We start from the raw sequence: 16,634 nt of genomic DNA, 5'->3' as shown, positions 1-16,634 counted from the left end.
TCTTTAGGGACTCCAACACAGAAAACGGAAGGTAGGAACTGAAACAAAAACCAAGCTGCTTGATTTACTTCCTTTGGCTTGCTCAGACACTTTTCTTGAACAACCAGCCAATCTGCCCAGGGATAGCACCATTGTGGGCTGGGCTCTCCCACATCAATTGGCAATCAAGAAATGGCCCCACAGACATTACCACAGGCCATTCTGATGAAGGTAATTCCTCAGCTGAGAGTCCCTCTTTTCAGGTATGCCTAGGTTTGTTCAAATCAACAGACTCTTGATATTACATTCCTTATCAAATTGGACACACAAATTTAAGATATGACTTTTTAATTTCTTGTGCCCAAGATAGCATGTTAATATCGCAATACAAAATACTATCTAGCCTTTAAAAGTCTCATGATCTTTAATTTTTTTCAATACTTAAATCTTCAAATTTTATAAAAATTCAAAGTCACCTGTCCAGTCTGCTCATGAGTGGAGCACTGCTCTCTGGGAACTCACCTCCCCACTCAGAGAGGGATCGATTAGGGCCACAGGAGGACCTAGTCTCAGACCTTCTCAGGAAGTGACTATCACAAATGATCCCACTGGGGGCAGTTAGGGTGGGAGCAAAGGGATCAGGTGTAACAGGGGGAAAGATGGGGTATGTGGAGATAGTATAGGTAAAGACAACTGGAATTCGGAAGCATTTGGAGAGTGGTGTGGAAACCTAGTGCAGGGGGATCTTCCTGGAATCTATGAAGATGACCCTAGTGAAGATTCCTAGTAGGAGGACAGAGAGGCTGAACCAGCCATCTTCTGTAACCCAGCAATGTTTCCAGTGGTGGAATGTGGACACCAACCCAAGTACAAAACCTTCAACCTAAAACCTTTCCTGCCTACAAGATGTCCTGGGACAATGGTGGCATAGGACTTGTGCGAGTGACAAACCAATGTCTAGTTTAACTTGAGGCCCATGCCTCAAGAAGGAGCCCATGCCCTACACTGCCTGGATCTAGGGTAGAACCAAACATGACTAGAAAAAAAATCAATGAAATGATTCCTAATTATATTCTGCTAGATTCATACATTGGTGCCTTGTTCAGTTGTTATCAGAGAGGCTTTCTTCAACAGCAGATGGGAGTGGGTGCTGAGACCCGTAACCAGATATTATGCAGAAAGAGAGTCTAAATTGGAGGTATCCATCAGATTCTTCCACTCAAAGTTTGGTGGACCCCACAGAATCAGGAGAAGAAAGATTGTAAGAGTCAGAGGTAATTTAGGACATCAGGAGAACATGGTCCACTGCATCAACTAAACAGGACTCATATGGGCTCACAAAGACAAGCAGCAAGCACAGCGCCTACATAGATCTGCACCAGGTCCTCTGCATATATTTTATGGCTGTTAGTTTGGTGTTTTGTGAGACTCCAAGCAGTGGGAATCATGTGACTCTGGGTCTTCTGCCTGCTTTTGGGACTCTTTTTCTTATTGGGTTACCGTGTCCAGCCTTGATGTGAGTCTGTTGCCTTGACTTATAGGATCTTATTCTGTCATATTTGATTGCTGTCTATTGGAGGCCTGTTCTTGTCTAAAAGTAAACAAAGGAGGAGAAGAGAAAATGAGGGAGAAGGTGGGAGGAAGCAGGCAGGAGCAAAGGGAGGGAAAATTATATTTGGGGTGTATTGTATAAGAGAAGAATATATTTTCATTAAGGAACTTTGCCATGAGCCTCATGGTAAAATATAAAATATTAGAAATGGGTTTATTTAAGAGATAAGAGTGAACCAGAAATATGCACAAGCTAATGGACCAAGCAGTGTTGTAATTAATACAGTTTCTGTGTGATTTTTTATGTTCTGGGCAGCCAGGAACAAAAAGGCAGCCTCCTTACAACAGTCATGTCTTAAGCTATTTCAGTCTATCCTAGATACACATTTTATAGGAATTGTTGGCTAGCATTCTAACTTCATACACACTTTCAAAACTATGTATTTTCTCTTCAGTGACCTTTTCAGAGAGAAGGTAAATATATCTCAAAAAGAAAAGCCATGTGAAGGAATAACCAACGTAAATATTTTCCTTAGATGTGTTTTAGACAAGAAAATGTGATTAGAATGAAAACAAAACATTCAAGCTATTATGCATCATATACTTCTCTACCACTATGTAGTTTAGATTGCATAAGTTCATACACATGTTTTTAAAATTTATACACATTTGATTATATATCTCAAATAATTTTTACTATTAATTCTTGTTCTGTCCAGAAGAAACTATGACAAATCTGCACTATTGTCTGGCATTTCTGGTGCCAAAAAAATCCAATGAATCTATTGCATAGTTAATGTGTTCTGAATGCAAATTTTATATTGAAAGAGAGAGAATTCTGTTCCTTTACATTTATTTAGTGAGCATCACCATGGTAACTGAACACTTTCTGAAGCCTAATTTGTGGCACACACAAAAAAACGTGAAGGAAGATTTTAAATTTTCTATGTTTTGCAGATTCAAAGAAAAATGGTGCTGATACTTCTTTGGGAAGAAAAGGATCAAAGAAACAATATGGACTGAAGTAAATCCTTTTGTTACATATAAAGATTATGATCTCTCAAGCCTATGATTATAGAAACCCACGGAGTCTCTGAAGACCACTGTGATGGCTATTCTTGGTGTCAACTTGATCCCTTCTAGAATGAATGAAACCCTGTGGCTGGGTACACCTGTGAAGGACTCTTCTTAACTAAATCATTTGCAGTAGGGAGAACCATGTTTAATCTGGCTCTTTTGAAAAGGTAAATTCACCTTTCTCTGGATCCTTTAACATGGGAACACCTGCTGTTATTTAATCTGGGACAAACCTTCTGGTATATATACCTATAGAAAGAATAAGAATAAAGGAATCTCTTTGTTCTTTGTCTATTTGCCCTTATTTTGGCTGTCATGTTCATTTCTTCCCTGGAATTAGAATTTATTCTGCCAGGATTCTGACATGTGCTGAAGACCAACTGAGACAAACAAGTTCATAGACTGAACAGTACTGGATTCTTAGACTTTCCATTGGTATATAACCATTGCTGGACTGAAGGAGCACAGCCTGTAAGTAACTATATTAAATCCCTTTAAATATGCAAATATATATCTGATACACCTACTCTGAAGCAATTTATAGTGTGTATGTTTGGTATAGATAGTCCAATCTCAATTCAAAACCACCTCTTTGGCTTCTACTTGGTCCATACAATCATATTTCAGATCACCCACCTCTACCACTTCTCGTCATTAAAAATATGATCAAAATACAATTAATTTTTTTCAAATGCTGGTTTTAAAATATTTACCTTAAGAACAAAAGAAGTAATAGATTACAGAGTAAAACATACATGATTTTGACGTGTTATTTTTGATTTATGCAAAAATGTACGAATCATGAGGGACACCCTGGTTAGATGCTAACAGGTTAGCCTATCAGTTTCATAATACAAGTAGAAGACCTAAGACTTTAGTATCAGAAACAAAAGGTAATTTCTTCCTCCGAGAAACAGCGCCATTTGCATTATGTAGCTAAACTTACTTTGCAATGATAAAATAAACTAGACCAGTGATGTGAACACAGTCAGTTAGCTTTTATAGAAAAATAATCCAAGTTTCAGATATCAACCTTTCTTCAGTGAGCATACCCAATTTATGCTTATGAGGGAGACTCTGTGTTTAGCTTTGTGCAAATGTTCTAGAATCTAATATTGTTTAAATCTTCTGAGGCAATTTGCTATGTAAATATGTTTAAATAAACATCCCAGAACAGTCAGCTGGTGTCTTGACTACAAAGTATAAAAGACATATACTTTGTCTTTAGAGGACTGTCTGGAAACAATAACTACTTGTTGTGCTACACTGTCTTAGCCTCCCTGAAAGATTTTTTCTATAAATATAATACAACATCAGCCATAATAATTAATCTAAGTAAGATGATAAATTGGGTTTTCTGCTTAGTTTTGCTGGTTAAGTATCAGAAGATTACATGTACTGTTTTTTGGATAGTTTGATTCTTTTGGTGACATGCTCAATATGTTTTGTCTGTCATTCTATTGTCAAGTGACTTTTGTCTATCACTAACAGAGAGCAAATAGTATGAAGAGTCAAATATATATTACAGATCAGTTTCAATGGTCACAAAGACATGACCAGATTTACCTTCATTCATGAACAATGTAAGTTTACAGTTGAGATGATTTGAGAAAATGCTTACCAACTGTTGACAAAAAAAATAGATATACCTTTGGGGAAAGGCTGGCTTTCCCACATGTGTAAAAGACACAGCAGGGAGGTGATATGGTACCTAAGGATGAAACAGCAAAGGCCCAAACTCAGTGAGTCTATAGATAAGAAGAGCAAATTGATGCCTGTAACAGCTATAACCTGATTTATGTCTGTAACCTGGTGACTTTTGGTGGCTAAATAGCCTCCTGAATCAAGACATGTCTAATCACTTGATTGCTACAAATGTACATCTCCACTTTCAGCCAGTGCTGAAGATAAAAAGCACAACTCGGTTTCATTTCAGTTGAACTATCTGAACCATCCTAAGAAACACAGGACTGAGAACCTTTCTGAGAACCCCATGACTAAAGGGTTCTCAGCCTCCAGAGAGACACTACAGTAACTTTTGGTAACACAAGCAAAAGTCTAGTCACCTCAGATAGGGCACTGACAATAACTCAAACAAGTCATTCCACCCAAGACCATCTTAGTGAACCAATGGGTTCATTGACATGACTTATGGGGCACCAGTGAGGTGTTATTCCCTGCCTAATTTACGGGCAGCACTACTAAACAGTCTCCCTTTCTTCAGCAACCGTTTACTGCTTATATGACCTTGGGGAGAGCACTCATGAGTTTTTAATCTTTCAGGGATCCTTTAATAATGGCTATTTATTAGTTTCCTGAGTTTTAGGAGCCTAACTCTTCCTTCCAGGATGAATGTTTCAGTTCAGAGGAAATAAAACTCTACAACGCTGCAACTATTTCAGACTCAGATAAGATATTACTCAGATCACACTTTCTGCAATTTTTGATATATCATTTCATTTGATAAGTGAGATATTTAGGCCCCGTCATATCTTATTAGTTGTTGTATCTGAATCAACCCACCATAAAATGGAAACACCATGGTAACTCTATACAGACGAGACTCTATCTAGATGAGATATTCAGCTTTGCAAAGCCTAGTAGCAAATTAATAGGTTCTTGTGAGAGGGATGTACCTATACCAATACAAGGGAATCATACAACTATAACCCCATGGCTGCCAACAAGTGAACATGGCCTCACTTTTCTGAGGCTCCAGGGGAAGAAAGTCAGGAATTTCTTGTACTTTAAAGGGTTATCAGGATTGTACAAACATATGATGTTTTAGTAGTTGTTCCTAATCAGAATTCCTTTTGGTATTGATGGAATGAGAGTTTTCCAGAATACTTGCAACAGTTTCTCCTACATATGGAGATGTAGAAGTAATGACAACAACAACGTATAATGAATTGATCCAAAGTGTCCAAAAATATAGAGTTTCATTAGTTTCTCTTTGTCCAATGATCAGTTGAATATGAGCTTTCTTCCCATCTCAGGACCAGGTGGAATTCTGAACACCTGTGCTGAATAAAATCAAAATAGTTTGAAGCCGTTCCCTCCCTGCAGTTCCTTAGCAGACATATTTGGGTAGGCATGTTCTTTGATCTCTCTTGAAAACTAAGAAATCTCAGATTCAGTCTTCTTTGCTTTTCTTCATAAGGGAGCGGAGGGGACACAAAAAGTAAAGAAATTGCAGGGAAGGTTTCAAAGGAAATATGAAAGGAGAACTGTTACTCTAGTAACACTTGCAATTTTGAGTCACATAGTTCACAACTCAATAAATGGACTCATATTCTTTTCCATCTGCCCAATACTCTATATCAGGCTAAGATCAAAAACACTGATGACAACTTATGCTGGAGAGGACGTGGGCTAAAGGGAACACTCCTTCATTACTGGTGGGAGTGCAAACTAGTACAGCCCTTTTGGATATAAGTATGGCAACTTCTCAGAAAATTTGGAAACAACCTTCCTCAAGACCCAGCATTATCACTTTTGGGTATATACCCAAAGAACACTCAAACATACCACAAGGACATGTGCCCAACTGTGTTCACAGCAACATTATTTGTCATAGCCAGAACCTGAAAACAACCTAAATGCTCCTCGACTAAAGAATGGATAAGGAAAACGTGGTACATTTACACAATGGAGGACTACACATCAGGGAAAAAAATGACACCTTGAAATTTGAGGCAAATGGATAAATCTAGAAAACATCATATTGAGTAAGTAACCCAGACCCAGAAAGACAAATATCATATGTGGCTTTTAGACATAAAGCAAAGAAAACTAGTCTAAAATTCACAATCCCACAGAACCTTGACAACAATGAGGACCCTAAGAAAGACATACATGGATTTAATAAACATGGGAAATAGAAAAAGACAAGATCTTTTGAGTAAATTGACAGCATGGGGACCATGGGAGAAGGTTGAAGGGGGGGTGAAAGAGAGGGGAACAGAAAAAAATATGTAGCTTAATAAAATCAATTTTTTAAAAAAGGAATAGCTATAATCAGTAGTCTTGGCTGATCACCAGAATGACAAAGGCAGTCTCTCTGTAGAGGTGTGCTGGAAACAACGAGAGCGCCATCCACAATTCTTCCTTTAGCCTTAGTTCATAGTCCTCAACTTGAAATGACCTCTTTAACCTCGCTTTATTAACCGTTCAGTTGGCTAATTCAGACAACATATCTGTCATCAGTTACTCACAGAGTTTCTCTCAATCCTCCTTATCAGCCATGTGGTCTTCACCCTTCTTCCAAAAACCCAAGTCTCTCTCAGCCTCCAGTTTTCACCACCAAAACTATAAATAACTTTGAATGGTCTGAGATATTTCAAACACACAGTTAGTCATAATTTCATTAACACTGAAAAAAGTAACTGTAGAGGGCCGCAACCATATTCTCCATTGCTTCAAGAGACAAAGGTAGAGATTGACCTCTGTGACCTCAAGGTGTGGTGGTACACGTCTTTGGTCCCAATGCCTGGGAGGCAGAGACAGGCAGATCTCTGTGAGTTCAAGGTGATGTAGCACACGCCTTTAATCCCAGCACATGTGCTTGGTAACTCTCTACTGCTGCGTCCCTGCCTACTTCTGAGGCATCATCTGGGATAATGGGCAGCGGACCAATCCAAGAGTGACACGTCAGAAATGAGGACTGTTTCCTTTATAAGGGCTGGGTTCCCCTCATTCTGGGTCTCCGCTTTGGAAGCTGATGCTCTCCCTCTCAAGACGCATTAAAGCTTTACTGCAGAAGTATCCTAAGTGCCCCGCGTCGTTCTTGCTGGCGAGAAGGTAGCGCGGGACAAGTAACAAAACTCTTACTAAAGAAACAAAGAAGAGTTCACCACATATAGCAATAAGATTAGCTATTGGACCAGCATCCACACCATATCTGTATATTTCAGTCCCCAGGGGTGATCTTCAGAAAGTATATACAATTAAATGGATGATAGGAGAGAAACCTTATACTTAGGAAGCCCAAAACATTTGTAATGAACAATAAGAATATTGCTCTTTCTCCCACACTGAAGCATTATCTCTTTCACATCAGACAGCAAAGTAGCCTGTCCTTTGTTTAAAAAGCAGACATCATTTCCATCCCCTAAGGCTGGTCACAACATTCCATTGAAAGCATAGCACAGACAAGACTACCCAGGCCTTTGTCCACAAGGTATGCAGAAAAGTAAAATATCCATCAAATGCTTCCAATAATATAAACAACTAATGAAATCACTTTAAGATATAAATCTCTGTTTAAACTAACTATAGTATTCTAAGACAGTAAATTTCACATTATTTACTGAAGTTAAAATGACAACAGACTGCATATTGTAGGCTAGAGCTTTTACTCGCTTACATTTTTTTAATTTATTACTGCATGGATGTCTGTGTGTGGGAGGGGAGGGTGGGCACACATGCATACTTGCATGTGGCAGTCCAAGGACAAATGTTATGGAATTGGTTCTCTTAGTCCACCTTTATTGGAGTTCTAGGGATTGGACTCAGGGCATCAAGCTTGCATTATAGAGCAGCAAGCTCTACACTTTCACTTATTGAGCAAGCTCACTGGTCCTTTTTGCTGACTTTTGACATGTGTATACACCATGAAGCCAAAGCATGGTCAAGCCAGCAACCATCCCCATCTTCTTCAAGAGATTTCTTGTATGTTTTTTTCTAATTTAGTTCCTCCTTCTGTTAACAACCAGATGATTTTTTAACCAAAACAGATAAAATTAGCTGGATTTCCAATTTCTCCTTTGAGATAGAAATTGTATTTTTACTCGAGAAAGCTTGAAAAGTGATCCACCGTGGGTGTAAGTATGTGCTCTGGGTCTCAAGTCTGACTAAACGGTTGCACAAAGAGAAAGCAAGAAAGTTTTCCATCATAATTCAATGGAAATTTTCATTTTGAATTTTTTTTCCTGTCAGGGATGATCTTCTTGCAATATTTAGATAATTGCTGGAATATAATGACTTGATTTTCTTTCAAGAAGTCTTTGTCTATTTTTTCCCTTGGAACTAGTTCTCAAGAAAAAAAAAAGCAGCTCTGTGATATTCTTCTGAAGGAAATGAGGATAATTTAAATGTTCTTTTCAGCTTTTAAGGAATCATAGCTTATCTTATTTTGGTGCTTTCCAAAGAAAAGATTCTATCTTCATAGTCATTGCTGGTCCTCAACAAAAAAAAAAAAATAAAATGTCATACTTATATGTCACACTAACACAGTGATGAAACCATAGCTACATAAAGCCAAATGAATATATACATCGTGTGTGTGTGTGTGTGTGATTTATTATATTATAAATCAAGTATCACTTAAACAGTTAAGAACTGACAACTCTACCTTCTACGATGCATCATGAAGTTTTCAGGCCTCACCATTTGGATTCCTGAAAATTATCTGAACTGGAATTTTTTTTTTGCAATGAGTCTCAGAACGAATTCTAATTTAGGAGAAAAAGTTCAACTGTAATATGTAAGCCCCCTTAAGTTTGATGACCCAATGAAAATCATCAAAATAATAATTGCTCATTAATAAATAGTATGTATGCAGCATGTCATGTGGTAGTCATCACAGGGCTAATATTTCATTGTGGAGTTCTTTGGTGGCATCTTTAAAAACACAGTGTCGTCTTTTATTATCATAATCCCAAAATCCAGAGATATATCCTAATAACTTGGGTATTATTTAATCTTGAAAAATAATACCAAAAATGTATTATAAAGAAAATATTAACAGATTTTTACACATAGGCTTTAAAATGCTTAGAAAGGCTGGAAATGTGTGATAAATGTTCACTGTTTTGCTATTTTAATGACAATTTGATAGAATGAACTGTAAGATTTTCTGAAATCAAAATAACTTTCAATCTATTAGATAAACACACTTTTCAAGAAAGCTTTTAAACAGGCAAAAAAAAACTAGTCAAAAAGCATTTAGTGAAATTTCCATGCCTGAAAACTAGTAACACATAAGTGAGTGGGGGTTACAGAGAAAAAAATCAGGGTTAGAAGTGGTGAAGTCTACCCATATAACACTGGGTGCATGAATTACTTTGTTATATTTTGTTTTTTCTTTTCCTCTTACTAAAGAACAGAACATGTTCATTAGACACTAAGGGGAATCTTCAAACTTCTTGGTAGACTTTGTATCATTACTTACTCTAGAACATCTCTCCACTTTCTACTCTATCCACAGAGAACACGCTGTTGTCATCTCTACCATAAATCTTCTACTTATGAGATATTCTCAGCAGATTCCATGAAATGGGCTTACTTCTTCAATCAATTCTCTCCCAGCCTGTTAAATTACTTTCCCCACCTAACTTTAGCATCAGTTATATCCTTTAGCTACAAAAAAAAAAAAAAGCCTGTACAAAGCATTGAACCAGCAAAGGATTCTTTAAAAAAATTATCTGTAGATATTTTCTTCCCTCAGTGCTGAGTGTGAACTCTGAAATCAGAGACCAAGGGGGTGATAAAAGGTTGGTGATGATGGTTTTGTGTTGTGAATGAACGTAGTCTTACTGAAGCATGTACTTAAAACAGTTGCCATAATAAAATAAAACTAAAAATTGTGATCCTTGTATCCCTAATCTCATCAACACCTTTATCATAAAGGGATGTTGGATTTTGTCAAATGCTTTTTCAGCATCTAATGAGATGATCGTATGGTTTTTTTCTTTCAGTTTATTTATATGATGGATTACATTGATAGATTTGCGTATGTTGAACCAGCCCTGCATCTCTGGAATGAAGCCTACTTGATCATAATGGATAATTTTTCTAATGTGTTCTTGGAATCGGTTTGCCAGGATTTTGTTGAGAATTTTTGCGTCAATGTTCATGAGTGAGATTGGTCTGTAATTCTCTTTCTTGGTTGTGTCTTTATGTGGTTTTGGTATCAGGGTAACTGTAGCTTCATAAAATGAGTTTGGCAATGACTCTTCTGTTTCTATATTGTGAAATACCCTAAGGAGTATAGGTATCAGCTCTTCTTGGAAGTTCTGGTAGAATTCTGCATTGAAACCATCTGGCCCTGGGCTTTTTTTGGTGGGGAGGTTTTTGATAACAGCTTCTAATTCTTTGCGACTAACAGGTCTATTTAGATTGTTCACCTGGTCTTGATTTAACTTTGGTAAATGGTATTTATCTAAAAACCAATAAATTTCTTGTACATTTTCCAACTTTGTGGCATATAAACTTTCATAGTAAGATCTAATGATTCTCTGAATTTCCTCTGTGTCTGTTGTTATGTCCCCCTTTTCATTTCTGATCTTATTAATTTGGGTGTTCTCTCTCTGCCGTTTGATTAGTTTGGCTAGGGGTTTGTCAATCTTGTTGATTTTCTCCAAGAACCAACTTTTTGTTTCGTTGATTTTTTGGATTGTTTTCTGTGTTTCTATTTTGTTGATTTCAGCCCTCAGTTTGATTATTTCCAGTCTTCTACTCCTCCTGGGAGTGTCTGCTTCTTTTCTTTCCAGAGCTTTCAGGTGTGCTGTTAAGTCTCCAATATGTGCTTTCTCCGTTTTCTTTAATTGGGCACTTAGTGCTATGAACTTTCCTCTTAGCACTGCTTTCATTGTGTTCCATAGGTTTGAGTGTGTCTTTATTTTCATAAAATAAATTCAAGGAAGACTTTAATTTCTTTCTTTATTTCTTCCTTGACCCAGGGATGATTCAGTAGTTGACTGTTCAACTTCCACGCGTTTATAGGCTTTCTGGTGTTCGAATTGTTATTGAATTCTAACTTTATTCCATGGTGATCCGACAAGACACAGGTGGTTACTAATATTTTTGTTTATTTGTGGAAGTTTGCTTTGTTGCCAAGTATGTGGTCAATTTTCGAGAAGGTTCCATGAGCTGCAGAGAAGAAGGTATATTCTTTCCTTTTTGGGTGGAATGTTCTATATATATCTGTTAAGTCCATTTGATTCATTACCTCTAGCAATTCTCTTATTTCTCTGTTGAGTTTCTGTTTGATTGATCTTTCCATTGGTGAGAGAGGTGTATTGAAGTCTCCTACTATTAGTGTGTGTGGTTTGATGACTGCCTTGAGTTCTAAAAGTTTTTCTTTTACATAAGTGGGTGCTTTCATATTAGGGGCATAGATATTCAGGATTGAGATTTCCTCCTGATGAATTGTTCCTGTTATGAGTAAGAAATGTCCATCTCCATCTCTTCTGATTGATTTTAGTTTGAAGTCAATTTTGTTAGCTCGGGGGACTGAGATGGGGGGAGGGAGGAAGGATGGATATGAGATCAGGGAAGAATATATCTCAACTAAGGGAGTCATTTTAGGGTTTACAAGAGACTTGATTATAAATGGGATCCCAGGTCCAAGGAGATCCCCAGATTGTTCTCTGGACAGAGGAGAGGGTGCCTGAAACAGCCTTTGCCCATAACCATACTGATGAATATTTTGCTTATCACCATAGAACCTTCATCTGGCGATGGATGGAGATAGAGACAGAGACCCACATTGGAACACTGGACTTAACTCCCTAGGTCCAAACGAGAAGCAGAAGGAAAGAGAACGTGAGCAAAGAAGGCTAGACCAGAGGGAACCTTCATCCGACGATGGATGGCGATACAGACAGAGACCCACACTGGAGCACCGGACTGAGCCCCCAAGGTCCAAATGAGGAGCAGAAGGAGGAAGAACATGAAAAAGGAAATCAGGACCGCGAGGGGTGCAATCACCCACTGATACAAAGGGACTGATCTAATGAGAGTTCACCAAGGCCAGTTGGACTGGGACTGAATGAGCACGTGATCCAACCAGATTCTCTGAATGTGGTTGGATTCTCTGAATGTGGCTGGCCTGGAGTCTTTCTGAAAAACCATTGACAATGACACTGGGACTTGTTTCCTCTGCATATACTGGATTTTTGGGATCCAGTCTGTCTGGATACTCACCTTCCTGGACCTGGAGGGAAGGGGCAGGAACTTGAACTTCCCACAGGGCAGGAAACCCTGACTGCTCCTAGGGATGGAGAGGGAGGAGGAGAGGGAGTGGAGGGAGTGGGAGGGTGTTGGGAGGTGGAGCGGAAATGGAAACTTTTATAATTCAATAAACTTAGGGGAAAAAAATTAAAAATTGTGGCAGAAGCACTGACTTGTAACCAGTCAGAATCTGGCTGTACCCCTTTCTAATTTATATAGTAAATCATGTAACTTCTCTATGCATCATATCTCTCAACTATAAAGTGAGAATAATATAATAATTTATTTATCCCTCATTTTTTAGAATTGAATTTAAAGGGGTGTGCTGGTTAGATTTGTTTATTTAATGTCCTTTTCTGTTTGTTTTTTTATCAATTAACAACGAGCTAAGGACTTCTGGAAAGAGAGAAAGTCATTAGGGAAAATGACTCCATCAGATGAACCTGTAGGCAAGTCTGTGTGAGTATTTTCCTGGTCAATGATTAATGTGATGTGCAGAGGTCCAGCTCACTGTGTGTGGTGCCATCCCTAAACAGATGGCCCCAGATTGTATATAAAAAAGTAAGCTGAGGAATGGGAAAATTGGCTATGAGGGTAAGAACATTGGATGCTCTTCAAGAAGACCTAAGGTTAGCCTGGTAGTGGTGGTGGTGCACACCTTTAACCCCAGCACTTAGGAGGCAGAGGCAGGTGGATTTCTGTGAGTTCAAGGCCAGCCTGGTCTACAAGAGCTAATTCCAGGACAAGCACCAAAACTACAGAAAAAGCCTTTCTCAAAAAAATAAGACTTAAGGTTCATTCCCAGCACCCACACAGATGCAAAACTGTCTTTTATTCCAGTTCAATGTGATTCAGCACCTTCTGTCTTCCATAGGCACCAGGCACACAAGTAATACACAGACATATGTGCAAGCAAAACACCTAAACATAAAAAATAAAAATTAAAAAAAAATAAAGCAAGCCAAGAAATCTATGGAGAGCAAGCCAATGAACATTGATCCTCCATTGACTCTGCATCAGTGTCTATATCCTGGTTTTTCCTGAGCTCTTTCCCTGACTTCCTTTGATGACAGGCTTTATCCTGGGAGATACAGTAAACCCGTCCCAATCCACAGCACTTCACAACAGCAGCAGAAATCAAACTCAAACACAGAGCAAAATAAAGGCATTGTATGTGGTAAACATCAAATAAATGCTAAATGTGCAATAAAATTACTTTCAAAGAACTTAATTGCTGCTTGTATTAGTAGTGTTTGTGACACCCAGAAAGAACTGAGAGCTGGCCATGGTGGTTAACTTGCTCTCTTTCCACACAGCTCCCTTTTACCCTACACTAGACCAACACAAGATGAGGAAACTGAATGCAATTTTAGTAGGCAAAGTATTTTTCTCTTTCCTCTAGTACTGGATTAACAATTGGCTTATGGATGTATGTCAATTCCATACACTCTCAAATCTTTGCTCTTTAAACAAAACTTTAAACAACTAGGCATTAAGAAAAAAACAATGACATCTTGAATTTTGCATGCAAATGGATGGAAATAGAAAACGCTTTACTGAGTGAGGTAAGCCAGACCCAAAAAGAGGAATATGGTATGTATTCACTCATATGTGGATTCTAACCATAATTAAAGGTCTTTGAGCCTATTATTCGTGATCCTAGAGAAGCTAAATAAGAAGGTGAACCTGATGAAAATCATGTAGCTATCTGCCTGGAGATTGGAAATAGACAAGAGTCCCAGGTAACCTCGGGTGCATGGTGGGGGTGGGAGGGTTGTCGGAAGGGGAGAGGGTTAGAGAGAAGGGAGTAGGGGAGGAATGGGGAAAGCTAGGTGGACTGGGATGGGGGGAGGGAGGAAGGATGGATATGAGATCAGGGAAGAATATATTTCAACTAAGGGAGTCATTTTAGGGTTTACAGGAGACTTGATTATAAATGGGGTCCCAGGTCCAAGGAGATCCCCAGATTGTTCTCTGGACAGAAGAGAAGGTGCCTGAAACGACCTAGGCCCATAACCATACTGATGAATATTTTGCTTATCACCATAGAACCTTCATCTGGCGATGGATGGAGATAGAGACAGAGACCCACATTGGAACACTGGACTTAACTCCCTAGGTCCAAACAAGAAGCAGAAGGAAAGAGAACGTGAGCAAAGAAGGCAAGACCAGAGAGAACCTTCATCCCACGATGGATGTCGATACAGACGGAGACCCACATTGGAGCACCGGACTGAGCCCCCCAAGGTCCAAATGAGGAGTGGAAGGAGGAAGAAAATGAAAAAGGAAATCAGGACTGCGAGGGATACGATCACCCACTGATACAAGGGGATGGATCTAATGAGAGTTTACCAAGGCCAGCTGGACTGGGACTGAACGAGGACGCAATCCAACCAGATTCTCTGAATGTGGCCGGATTCTCTGAATGTGGCTGGCCTGGAGTCTTTCTGAAAAGCCATTGACAATGGCACTGGGACTTGTTTCCTCTGCATATACTGGATTTTGCGGATCCAGTCTGTCTGGACACTCACCTTCCTGGGCCTGGAGGGAGGCAGGAGGAACTTGAACTTCACACTGGGCAGGAAACCCTGACTGCTCTTAGGGATGGAGAGGGAGGAGGAGAGGGAGTGGGAGGAGTGGGAGGGTGTTGGGAGGAGGGGCAGAAATGGAAACTTTTATAATTTAATAAAATTAAAAAAAAAAAGAAAATTGATGGCAACCTAACCTAGTTCTTTCCTGTCAGCCCTCTCAGGCTTCCCTTCTAAACTATCTCAGTTTCTCTGAGTCAACCACAAATCTGTAGAAACACTTTTTACCAGAGCCCCTCACTTGTTGCACTGGGTAGAGAATCATATGGTAATCTCCATTACCCTTCTTGTGCCCCCTTCTGATCTTGGCAGGACTTACTCTTACACCTATCATAGCCTGTTTTCAGGAGTCCTTCCTTCTATCCCAATATCATTCCTTGGCAAATTTACTTCATGGTGTGGCCTCCCCTAACCCTTTCATTCTTGTCCTTCCAGACTTATACTTTATCTTAATGCAGTCTACGGGCTATAGCCCCTCCACCCACACTACTTCCATTACCTGGAGATAGATATCTGTAACACAATCCACCCAAATACTAAGGAATATACCATTTTCTCAAAAGCTCAATAGACTTTTTCTAAAACTGACCACATACAAAGACAAAAAAGCATGTTTTGATATCCATACCTCAAAAGATATTAATAGGCAAGAATGCCCCACACACCACTGGACACCTTATTTTTCATAAATAAGCCAAAATACACACTAGAAAAAAAAACACACCATCTTAAACAAATGGTGTTGGTCAAACTGGATGGCTGCATGTAAAGATGAAAACATCTATACTTATCACTCTGGTGCGGGAGAATTGTTTGTATTCTGTCAGTCATGTTTTAAATAAACGCTGATTGGCCAGACAGGAGGTGTAGGCGGGAAAACCAGATAGGAAGTGGAAATGATGTAAGGAGAGCAGGAGAATTCTGGGGAGGAGGAAGCTGTTTCCTCCCACTCCTGCCCAGGCCACCGAAGCAGCAGGATGTCAGCTGCCCCACTGAAAAAGGTACTGAGCCACATGGCTAAAATAGATCAGAAAAATGGGTTACTCAAGATGTAAGAGTTAGTTAATAAGTAGCCTGACCTAATGGGCCAATCAGCTTTATAACTTATGGAGTCCTCTGTGTGTGTGATTTTTCTCTGGGACTAAACATCTGGGGGGGTCAGGCAGGAAAGAAAAACCCCCCAACAAACAGGCCCACTCATGTTACATCACACTGTTTGAAACACACCTCCAAGTTGATAAAGGACCTTGATATAAGACCATACACCCTGAATCTGAAAAGAATAAAGTTGAACTGGACAACAATAGCACAGGCACAAGATCAACAATGAGATCTCATGAAGCTGAAAGAAATCTGAACAGCAGTCTACAAAATCTAAAATTATCTTTACCAATTATACATCTGATAGAGGGTAAGAATTTAATATATACAGAACTTTAAAAATTGAATATCTAGAAAACAAATAACCAACTTTAAAAATAGGGT

At 39.0% G+C, this 16,634-nt stretch overlaps 1 pseudogene; it reads right to left on the bottom strand.

Moving 5' to 3' along the window:
* Positions 1-340: 340 nt before the first annotated feature.
* On the bottom strand, positions 341-591 carry LOC146892395 (Nuclear RNase P; annotated as a pseudogene).
* Between the last annotated feature and the right edge of the window lie 16,043 nt (positions 592-16,634).

Source organism: Myodes glareolus, chromosome 11 (genome assembly GCF_982192425.1).
Source record: "Myodes glareolus chromosome 11, mMyoGla1.1, whole genome shotgun sequence".
NCBI lineage: Eukaryota > Metazoa > Chordata > Mammalia > Rodentia > Cricetidae > Myodes > Myodes glareolus.
The sequence above is the reverse complement of the archived record's forward strand: the minus strand, read 5'-3'. Positions and strand labels throughout refer to the sequence as shown.